This window comes from Miscanthus floridulus, chromosome 10, assembly GCF_019320115.1.
Source record: "Miscanthus floridulus cultivar M001 chromosome 10, ASM1932011v1, whole genome shotgun sequence".
NCBI lineage: Eukaryota > Viridiplantae > Streptophyta > Magnoliopsida > Poales > Poaceae > Miscanthus > Miscanthus floridulus.
The window spans coordinates 96165105-96176688 of NC_089589.1; the positions used below are offsets into that span (position 1 = coordinate 96165105).

The 11584-nt window shown below is 42.6% G+C and overlaps 1 pseudogene; it reads left to right on the forward strand.

The window, feature by feature from the left end:
* LOC136489081 (UPF0481 protein At3g47200-like) overlaps window positions 1-10490 on the forward strand; it is a 29588-nt pseudogene extending 19098 nt beyond the window's left edge.
* Window positions 10491-11584: the final 1094 nt, after the last annotated feature.

Below are 11584 nucleotides of genomic sequence, written 5' to 3' on the forward strand. Positions count from 1 at the left end.
TCGATAACCTAACTTTTTTATTTTTTGTTAGAATTATAAAACATAATGTAACTAATATTTATTATTTCGTTAATGCAAAAATGTAGTGTTTAATTAAAATTATTAAAATTATTGGTTTTGGACAGGAAATTTGTTTTCATATCATTTTAACGTTAATATTTTAATTTTTCATCACTCAGTATCCTAATAATTTACCTTTTTGAGAGAGAAATCCCACCAAATCAAACATTGATTTAATTTAAAACATGACATAATAAACATCTGAATTCACAATTATTACATAATATCTCAAACACACACTATATTAAATCACTATATCATCAAGTGGGCACAGCAGTGAACTTCTTCTTTACGTATGTCCCTTGGTTATGATCGCTTCGTAACCATGGAGTGTCCTCATCATTTACCAAGATGCTAGGGTCTTTGTTCACTTTGAAGGGCGGAATTCGGTCATCCTTTTCATATTCTTCTGACATGTCCGACTTGTCCTCAATTCCCACGATGACTCTTTTCCCTGAAAGAACTATGTGGCGCTTTGGCTCTTTGGTTGAGTCATTATCATTTTTCCCTCTTTTTGGTTTGGTAGACATATCATTGACATAGAACACCTGATTCACATCCTTGGCAAGGACGAATGGTTCGTCTTTGTACCCAATATTACTAAGGTCTACTGTTGTCATTCCATACTCGTTGTCTACTGTTACTCCGCCTCCGGTCACCTTGACCCATTGGCACTTGAACAATGGGATCTTCAAAGTAGGTGCATATTCTAGTTCCCATATTTCATCTATGCGTCCATAATATGTCTGCTTATTCCCATTCGGGTCTGTGGCATCTATGCGGACACCACTGTTTTGGTTGGTACTCCTTTTATCTTGGGCTACTGTGTAGAATATGTTCCCATTTATCTCGTACCCTTTGTATGTGACGATATGCCATGATGGTTGCATAGCCAATAAATACAGTTGCTCATGGATGCTCTCATCACCTTGACATTTTTTTCGCAACCAACCGCCGAAAGTTTCCATGTGCTTATGCGTAATCCAAGCTTCAGTCTTCCCAGGAAACTCGGATCGTAAGAGATCCTTGTGTGTCTCAATATACGGATCTACCAAAGAGGAGTTCTGTAGAACTGTGTAGTGCGCTTTATTGAAATAATCATCATCCGTACCAATATATGTTTTCCTCCCTAGTGTCCCCTTTCCGCTTAGTCTCCCCTCATGTCTCGATTCAGGAACACCAATCGAGTCAAGGTCGGGAATAAAGTCAACACAGAACTCAATGACCTCTTCTGTTCCATAGCCCTTGGCGATGCTTCCTTCTGGGCGAGCACGGTTGTGAACATATTTCTTTAGGACTCCCATGAATCTCTCTAAGGGGAACATGTTGTGTAGGAACACAGGACCGAGAGTGAAAATCTCCTTGACTAGGTGAACTAGGAGGTGTGTCATAATATCAAAGAAGGAAGGAGGGAACACTAACTCAAAGCTGACGAGACATTGAACCACATCATTCTGTAGTTTAGCTAGATCAGTTGGATCAATTGCCTTCTGAGAAATTGCATTGAGGAATGCACATAGCTTTACGGTGGCTAGACGTACATTTGGAGGTAGAATTCCTCTTAATGCAACTGGAAGTAATTGCGTCATGAGAACGTGACAGTCATGGGACTTTAAGTTACATAATTTCTTCTCTGGCACATTTATAATACCCTTTATATTCGAGGAGAATCCAGATGGTACCTTGATGTTGTTTAAGCATTCAAACATGATTTCCTTCTCCTCTTTGCTTAGAGTGTAGCTAGCAGGACGTAAGTAATGGCGTCCATCATCTGTCTTCTCTGGATGTAGGTTGTCTCTTTCTCTCAAACAACGCAGGTCCTGTCGTGCTTCAAATGTGTCCTTAGGCTTTCCATACACACCCATAAAGCCTAGCAGGTTCACACAAAGATTCTTCGTCAGGTGCATCACGTCGATCGAGCTACGGACCTCCAGGACTTGCCAATAGGGTAGGTCCCAAAATATGGACTTTTTCTTCCACATGGGTGCGTGACCGGTAGCGTCTTTCGGAATAGGTTGGCTTCCATGTCCTTTTCCAAAGACGACTTTCACATCATTGACCATATCGAGTACATCCTCACCGGTTCGGTTGCGAGGCTTGGTCAGGTGGTCTGATTTCCCTTTAAAATGCTTACCTTTCTTTCTTACGGGGTGATTTGCAGGAAGAAATCGACGATGGCCAAGGTACACGACCTTTCGACATTTTTTCAAGAATACACCTCTAATATCACCGAAGCAGTGTGTGCATGCATTATATCCCTTGTTTGACTGTCCTGAAAGATTACTTAGAGCAGGCCAATCATTGATTGTTACGAACAACAATGCTCGCAGATCAAAGTGTTCCTGTTTGTACTCATCCCACACACGTACACCTTCTTTATTCCACAAAATGAGAAGTTCATCAATAAGTGGTCTCAGGTACACATCGATGTCATTGCCAGGTTGCTTCGGGCCTTGGATGAGCACAGGCATCATAATGAACTTCCGCTTCATGCATAACCAAGGAGGAATGTTGTAGATACTTAGAGTAACAGGCCAAGTGCTATGACTACTGTTCTGCTCTCCAAAAGGATTGATACCATCTGTACTTAAAGCAAACCTTAAGTTTCTTGCGTCATTTGCAAACTCCGGGAATTCTCTGTCGATTGCTCTCCACTGGGACCCATCAGCAGGGTGTCTCAACATATTGTCTACCTTACGGTCTTCTTTGTGCCATCGTAACAATTTTGCATGTTCTTTGTTTCTGAACAGACGTTTCAAGCGTGGTATTATAGGAGCATACCACATAACCTTGGCAGGGATTTTCTTACGTGGACGTTCGCCCTCAACATCACCAGGGTCATCTCGCCTGATCTTATACCGCGACGCATGGCATACCGGGCATGCATCCAATTTCTCGTACTCTTTGCCACGGTATAGGATGCAGTCATTAGGACATGCATGTATCTTCTCTATTTCTAGCCCCATAGGACAGACAACTTGTTTTGCTTCGTAGGTAGTGGCGGGCAATTCATTGTACTTCGGAAGCATCTTCTTTTGGATTTTTAGTAACTCTCCAAATCCCTTGTCAGATACACCATTCTTTGCCTTCCATTGCAGCAATTCTAGTGTGGTTCCCAACTTTTTCTGCCCTGCATCACAAGTTGGGTACAACAATTTCTTGTGATCTTCTAGCATCCGCTCGAACTTGATCTTCTCCTTTTCACTTTCACATTCTCTTTGTGCATCACGAATGACCTGACAAAGATCATCAGCCAGCTCATCTTCTGCGACTACCTCTTCTTCAGCTTCTCCCATTGCAGTATCATTGAAGCACGCACCATCAGGAATAATATCATTGTCGTCCCATTGTTCTTCTTCATCTTCTTCCATTACAACACTGGTTTCTCCGTGCTTTGTCCAACAAATATAGTTTGGCATGAAACCCGACTTGAACAAGTGTGAATGAAGAGTCCTTGAGCAAGGATATTCCACCGTATTCTTACATATGGCACATGGGCAGCACATGAAACCGTCGCGTTTGTTTGTCTCGGCTGCACGTAATAAAGAATGCACGCCGTCAATGAACTCTTGTGAGCGGCGATCAGCATTATACATCCAATGACGGCTCATCTGCATTACATGACATAAATATCATATTAAAACCTAGATCATAATTAATTATTTATACAACATGCGTGCCACCACAAAAGATACAAATTTATGAAAGCATCGCTACAATGTAGACAATCCCAACTACCACTAAAAGAACTAAAGCTAAAATACATTTCAGGAGCACAAGGATTTCGCGACCAATCTCAACTAAAACAGACAGATCCCCCGATTGTGCAACATCTTTGGGCTTCTTCGGCTGGATCACTGCCTCATTAGCCGCCGTATCTGCCTGTTGTGCAAGATATTTTTGCACGAGTTCAACATACTCTTCCTCCCAGTAGAAGCCTGAACATCGTCCACTGCCATCCCACTGAAATTAAAACAAAAAATTAGAACTTTAATCACAACCATCATGAAAATAGGTATAAACTAACCATAATCATTAAATACGATAAAATAACTCACATTGCGATCCGGACACTTGTAGAAGATACGATCCTTGTTGGGACCCTCCTTCTTCACTCGGTACTCCATCACAATCTTCATCTCATCACGACACTTGCCGCATGGAATGAGAGGAAGGCCCGGCCTAAGTCGCTTTGGAAACCCATGAGAGGCCGAGGACCCGGAAGCAGTTGCCATCTACTCTCTATACTCATTTTTTAATACACTATAAATTTCTTCTTTTATAAACAAATAAAATTAACAAACTATAAAATTATCTAGATCTCTAAACAATGATATTTTTAATGGTCATTGTGTTCTCGTCTTTTACTGCGGCAGGTAAGTAATTCATATGATATTTCCGCAAATTAACAGAAGAATGGGAATGTACACACATAACAGACTACTACGACGATATCGGGACGTGTGAATAAATAACCATCCGTACTAGTTGACCTTGCTTACGTGATCATCTCGGCGAGCATTTCTCCACCGGACAGCACCGTACTTGGTCAAGGAAGAGCTCCGATTCTATGAGGAAGGGAACACGGTCTCCCACGACCGTTGTCGCTCTCCCTCGTAGAATCAAAGCTCCTCCTTGATGTCCGTTACCGCTCGACAGAGAACATGCTTGCCGAGCTGAACACGGTCCGCAAGTTCAACTAATACGGATTTTCTATAATTTTCTAACTATTTTCTAAGTTTTTATTTATATATACTACGTTTAGGTACGGTGATTGACAGACTACTACGACGATATCGGGACATGTGAATAAATAACCATCCGTACTAGTTGACCTTGCTTACGTGATCAGCTTGGCGAGGATTTCTCCACCGGACGGCACCGTACTTGGTCAAGGAAGAGCTCCGATTCTACGAGGAAGGGAACACGGTCTTCCACGACCGTTATCGCTCTCCCTCGTAGAATCAAAGCTCCTCCTTGACGTCCGTTACCGCTCGGCAGAGAACATCCTCGCCGACCTGAACACGGTCCGCAAGTTCAACTAGTAAGGATTTGCTATAATTTTCTAACTATTTTCTAACTTTATATTTATATATACTTTAACCTTCTTTCATGTAAATATGCAAGCTTAAAGTGATTTTGAGCTCAAATTGCTTACAAATGAAAAAAAACCATAATAAAGAACCATAAATATATATAGTGAATAAAATGGCATAAGAAAATGGTAAAAAATGAGAGTATGAGATTGGTAACCTTTACAACTGAAGAATCGACGGAGGAATCGAAGAATGGATGGAGGAACAATGGAGGGAGGGAGGAAGCAAGAACACTACTGCAGTGAGCTTCAAAATGTGCTGAGCTCGGGCTCGAGGAGGAAGGAGGAGACGGCCGATTTATAAAGGGAGAACATTTAGTCCCGGTTGATAGATCCAACCGGGACTAAAGGTAACTTTCCAACCCCGGGCGCAGCCACGGCCCGGGAGTAGACCTTTACTCCCGGTTGGAGCCACCAACCGAGAGTAGAAGTCTACCTTTAGTCCCGGTTGGTGGCTCCAACCGGGACAAAAGGTCCCTGCCACCTCTGTCTGGCGCAGTAGCCGTTGGGCAGGGGCCTTTAGTCCCGGTTGGATCCACCAACCGGGACTAAAGGTATTTCTAGTCCCGGGGGCAAAAAATTCCGGGACTAGAGCCCATTTTGACCGAGGATCAAAGGTCTGTTCTCTACTAGAGCCCAGACATCTCCGCATGTGATCACAAATCGAGAAGGTTTCGACGAAGTTGCGACGTCGGATGCCTAAAACCCAGACATCTCTGCATGTGATCACAAATCGAGAAGGTTTCGACGAAGTTGCGACGTCGGATGCCTAAAACCCAGACATCTCCGCATGTGATCACATGCGGAGATGTCTGGGTTTTAGGCATCCGACGTCGCAACTTCGTCGAAACCATCTCGATTTTTTATCATAGCCTCTACATGCGATAACACGACGCCCAGACAAGTTTCGTGATTTTCGAACTTCGTTCGGATTTTATATAATTTAAATACACTTTTCCCGCAAGTTGTTCGTCATGTTACGTCAACAAGATGCTCGACATTTCATGCGAGTTCCTGGATAACGCATCAACATACACCAAATATCATTAATATAATTTTTTGAATCACCAAATTCCATTATTTCATGCACCTGCAGTTCAAATTCCAAGTATGCAAAAAAATTCAACAAAACGAAAAAAACTAACGAAATATAACAAAAAAAGTCAAAATTGTCCCAAATTTGAACAGACAGTTTTAAATAATGTGGGAATGCCTCACAAAAAAAAAAGGTAAAAAAACAAAAAAAAACAAAAATTCTTCCCCGAGTGCCAGGGAAGGCACTCGGGGAAGAGGCCCTTTCTCGAGTCCCAGGACAGGGCACTCGGGGAAGGCAACCTCTTCCCCGAGTGTCCTGTTCTGACACTCGGGAAAGGGCCTCTTCCCTGAGTGCCTTCCCTGGCACTCGGGGAAGAATTTTTGTTTTTTTTAAGTTTTAACGGCGTGGGCGGGGTGAACCGTCAAGTAACATGTTTCTTTGCCGAGTGCCGATCTTCCCCGAGTGTTGCACTCGGGGAAGAGGGCCTTTGCCGAGTGCTGCTCTTTACCGAGTGCCAGGATCTCTGCGGCATTCGGAAAAACCTCTCTTCCCCGAGTGCAATTATTCCCCGAGTGCAACACTCGGGGAAGATTCTCTTTCCCGAGTGCCCGATTTTTGGCACTCGGGGAAGCCAGAGACACTCGGAGAATTTTGTCTCTCCCGTAGTGTCGGCCTTTTTGGATTAAATTTCCCCTTAAGTTGACCAACATAATGCATTTATGCCAATAATGTATTAACAAAGTTAGTATTCAAAACTCAGCATAACAATTACATGTGCATATCTTAGCTAATGAGGATGGTACATATGTGTCTGGAGAATGCATAGAAAGTCTTTGTAGGTCTCTTTATCCATATCTAGTGGATCCGTGACATGCTACACCTACCTTGACATCAACAACAATGCATATCTAGTGGTTGTTGTATGAATTGAAGCACACGATAGAATACGTTTTCACAAACCACGGTAGTGTATCAACCCAAATACGTTTTTAGAAACCATGGTAGGGTACATGATAGAATCGAACATACTCAAAGTTGTAGGGGCAAATTATGAGACTTTTGTGTTCCATGTTCTTCCAAGTTCGTGCAACCTACACCACAACCTTTAGCATCTCCGAGTGTATTGCTGTAGTACGGATTTTTTCTTTCCCCTCCATGGTTGCTCTTGCATTTGCCATCCAGTTTCTACTTTGTGGGGGGTAATTAAAGGTTATCTATGCACTTCTTGAGGGTCTAAGTACCGCAAAGGTGTCTTTTCAACCTCGTATGCATTCTGCAAATAACGTCTCAGGTCAATATATAACCATATACACACACTTCTAAAGATTAAAATTCTGTCAAATGGAGAGGCACTTGCACCACGCACAAATCTGATTGTGATTTCCATGTAGCGAGCCAAAAAATTGTCTGGATGTCGTTAGAGTCGAAGGCAAGTGATTCCACGGGGCCTCCAAATGTGTTTTTTTTTTTGGGAATTTTGCAATAATCACATTTATATCGATCAAAAGTGCACGAAATTATCAATCATGGAATATCTTCATTCCCCATGGACATAATTTGAGTGCCTAGTTGGGTAGGAAAATCTTGGCTCTTTTATAGTGCTTTAGGTAATCCGGCTCATCTTTGATGGCCTCCATATAGTTGGATACTTCCTCTTGGTGCCTCGGGCGGTGGGCTACCGTTTGCTGGTGATGATTTTCTCAGTATGTGGGGCTTTTTCCTTGTTGTGCATGCCCATTGCCAGCTATTTTGGCACTCCTAAGGCTTCAACAACCTTCCCAGAGGATCTTATAATCACACTGACACCTTTTGATATTCTATTTCCTTGGCGACCCCTTCTGGTGTGTGAATTTTTGTGCATGTTATTGTTGTTACTGCTTGTCGTGTAGGGCTTTCCTCATTATCCCAGCAGCTATTTGTGGTGAAAGGCTCATCTTCTGCTCGGTGAGGTTAAGGATCCGGCGAGTTTTGCATCTCAAGCAAATGTTGGTCATGAGGCAGTGTTCATTGATGATCCTTCTCTTCAAGAATGGGTTGCCACTCAGGTAGCATAAGCCGAGATGGCGAAGGAGCAGTCAATATGATATCCCTCTTATGTCATAGGATGAACATATGTTCATGCATCCTCCAACCAAATGCATGCCCTTGGGAGTTTGGTGGTCTATCTTCCAGTGGTAGAACTAAAGCTTCACGGTGCTCACCTTCACCTTGGTGTAGCCTAGTGGGATCGGATGATAGTGATTCATGCCGCCCGGACGATATACCTCACTCGTGGCTACCTCATCTATTCCTCTAAGCCTGGCCATCATAACAGTCTACACACAAGGAGTTGATTCCCGTATAGGATGAAAAAACATGTGCGCTGCTGTGGAGCCCATTTTTCTCGGAATTTCACCATCTTTAGCTGTGATAGTAGAGTCATCATTACTGGCTTGACAGTGGGGGCAGCACTAGTGCCTCATCGGCCACTGCCTGTTCAAGTAAAACCATTAGAGTAAAATTCACTAGCGGTTTGTAAACTTGTACGTCAGTGTGATCTAGGTCCTCAACTCCCAATTTTTTTTATTATTTGAGTCCATAAACTTGTACTTTGGTGTCACTTCGTTCCCCAACTGTCAAATTTTGATATTTGGATCCTATAACTAGTATAATAGTGTCATCTAGGTCCCCAAACTTGAGGATCAACACAAAAATAGCACTGGCAATGGGGGACCTCCAAGTATGACCAATAAGAAAAAAACTTAAAGAAGGTTGACTGCTTCTTGAAAGGTACGCTAGGGACATGAGGTGTACTTCTATCTCATTCTCTTCTTCCCATCCTTCGTCTCCTTTCCGAAGATTACATGTACAATTTTTACCATCAGGACCATGCGGTACCATTCTGACATCTCTGCGAAGCAAATTAGGTTTCCAAATGTTTCCGCTCTCTATTCCGTGACTATCACTAGCCAAAAATGAAGAGCAGGCATGGCTCTACAAAGTGCACACAATATAGAAAAGTTGTTGGAAAGTGAAAAGATATATAATGCAATTTTTATTCAAATGGCTCACCAAATGAGAATTTAGAGATTGAGTATACGAAAGACCCTTGGAGATGCTCTTACTATGTAATCGGAGTACCATAGTGTATTGCCCCCATTTTTTCAAACAAAAGTTCATATATATAATTATTTACGAGTATTGTGGCGCTTCGGAAATTTGATGTAAATAAGGAGTTCTCATGTTGTTAGAGAATCTCTAAGAGTTCACCTATCAGTCCCTCTTAGAACCAAAATTAAGGTTTACGAAACAAAATTCACCCTCCAACAATTCCCCTATTCAACATCCTTTATTTGGTGATATCGTAAATAATCCCCCTCCTTAAATTTGGCATGTCATGTTATTCACCCTATATGTTATTTAAGATAAGGTAACTGTTAGAGGAGTGAAATATTTAAAGAGGAATTTCTGTTAGCATATACCCATATATGAGGGGGATTTAAGTTTATGAGAACTCTAAATATATATTTTTAAGGGAAAAGAAACGTACTGAACAAAAATAAATCACGTTTTCAAATATATCCATCTGCTTTGACACATTGCTCCAATGTCTTGGCTCTAAATACTGTTTTTGTTTTAATGGTGAGCACAGAAAGCTGCTGAGATCAACAATATGGTGCAACTTCTTTTGGGAGTAGCCCCATGCTTTGAGGAAGGCATTGACGAGCTAGGCCTCCACTTCCTAGACATTTTCCACAAAAGCTACTGTGGACCCCGCCGCAATGGGAAGAATCCGATCCTGATGAATTTGAGCCTCGCACGCCATGTGCGGTTGAGCTGAGCGAGCCAGGGATCCAGTTGAAGAAGAGCCGCACTGACAGCATCCATGATGACGACACGGAGATATATCTCCTCAACCTGATGGCATTTGAGCGGCTGCACCCTGATTCCAATTTCTACGTGGCGTCGTACATATCCTTTGTCGATAAAATCATCGAGTCAGAATGAGATGTGGCACTTCTAAGATCCCAAGGGCTCTTTGCAACCATGATAGGCAGCGACAAGAATGTGGTTAAGATGTTCAACACCCTCACAAAGTTAGCACCGGCACCACTGAGAGGCAGCAAGCTAGGCTATGTGAATTGGAAGGTAAACAGCCACTGCAAGAAGCGACGGAACAGGTGGCGAGCCAGCTTCATGAACACTTATCTAAGCAACCCTTGGGTGTTCACCTCCATGGTGGCTGCCTTCATCTTACTCGTCGCCACCCTCCTGCAGACCGTCTACACGGTTGTCCCGTTCTACACCAGAAAGGGCTAACAAGAAGGACGTGGTTAACCTGTCCTTGGCTTTGTATATGTGTGGACCACTATTGTTCCCTCGGTTGTTCTTGTGTGTACAACTTGGACAGAAATTATATATGTTACGGGAAGTTTGAGCTCTGTTTAATTATGTGACTCTCTATTCTGTATATGTGCGGACCTCTAAACTGTTTCTACTCATGTTACAATAATCATATTTATTTGGTGAAAAAGGTATTGTGTGTGTTGGAATGATTTGAGGGAGAAGAAAGATTCGATGGTATTAATTCCATGTTAGCACTGGTGGTGGTCACAAATATACCTATAGGAACTGTGTTGATTGGCTAATAAAAAGCCTAAAACTAATTATTAGTTAGAGTTAAAAAATATTTAGCGAGCTAAAAATTAATCAGATAACTATTAACCCGTGCATGTTTGGATGTCCAGCTAATAAGTGTATACATACCTAGCATAGCCCTTACTCTAGCTAGTTGTTTTTAACTAATGGGTGGTCTGTTTTCTGCTATTTGTCCATTCTGAGATGGCGTCCGATGCAGATCGATCTGGGCCAAACCGCTGAGCCTGAGCTGCTAGTTTTAATGTTGAAGGTATCGATGGCCTGATTTGTTTCATAGATTTATACTGTAATTACCATTGCCCTGCTGCCACGGAGCAATATGGTATACTATTGAGGTGAAAGCTATGTTTGGATCCCTGCTAATAGTTAGCTAAGCTAACTATTAGCTGCTATTAACTGGTTTGCAATAACTTGTGAGATAGTCATTGTCAATTGAGTATCCATCTAACAATTAGCTACGCTATTACTTAGCTGAGCATGTTTAAATCAATGGAACAAATTATTAGCAGCTAACTATTGGCTCTATGGATCAAGTAGCACACTATGACATCTTGCGTTGCTCCTCCAACAGAATGTGGTAGCCCATCAATTCAGCACGCTCCAACAGAGCGCTCAGTGCCGCGTCAATGGATGTGCCGGGCCTGTCACGGAGTGCCGCCACCGTCTCCAGTGCCGGACACTATCACTCGCTAGAGCGCGAGGCCTTGATCTGCTTCTCCATCACGTGCGGATCCTCCCCGGCCACGGCTACTGCC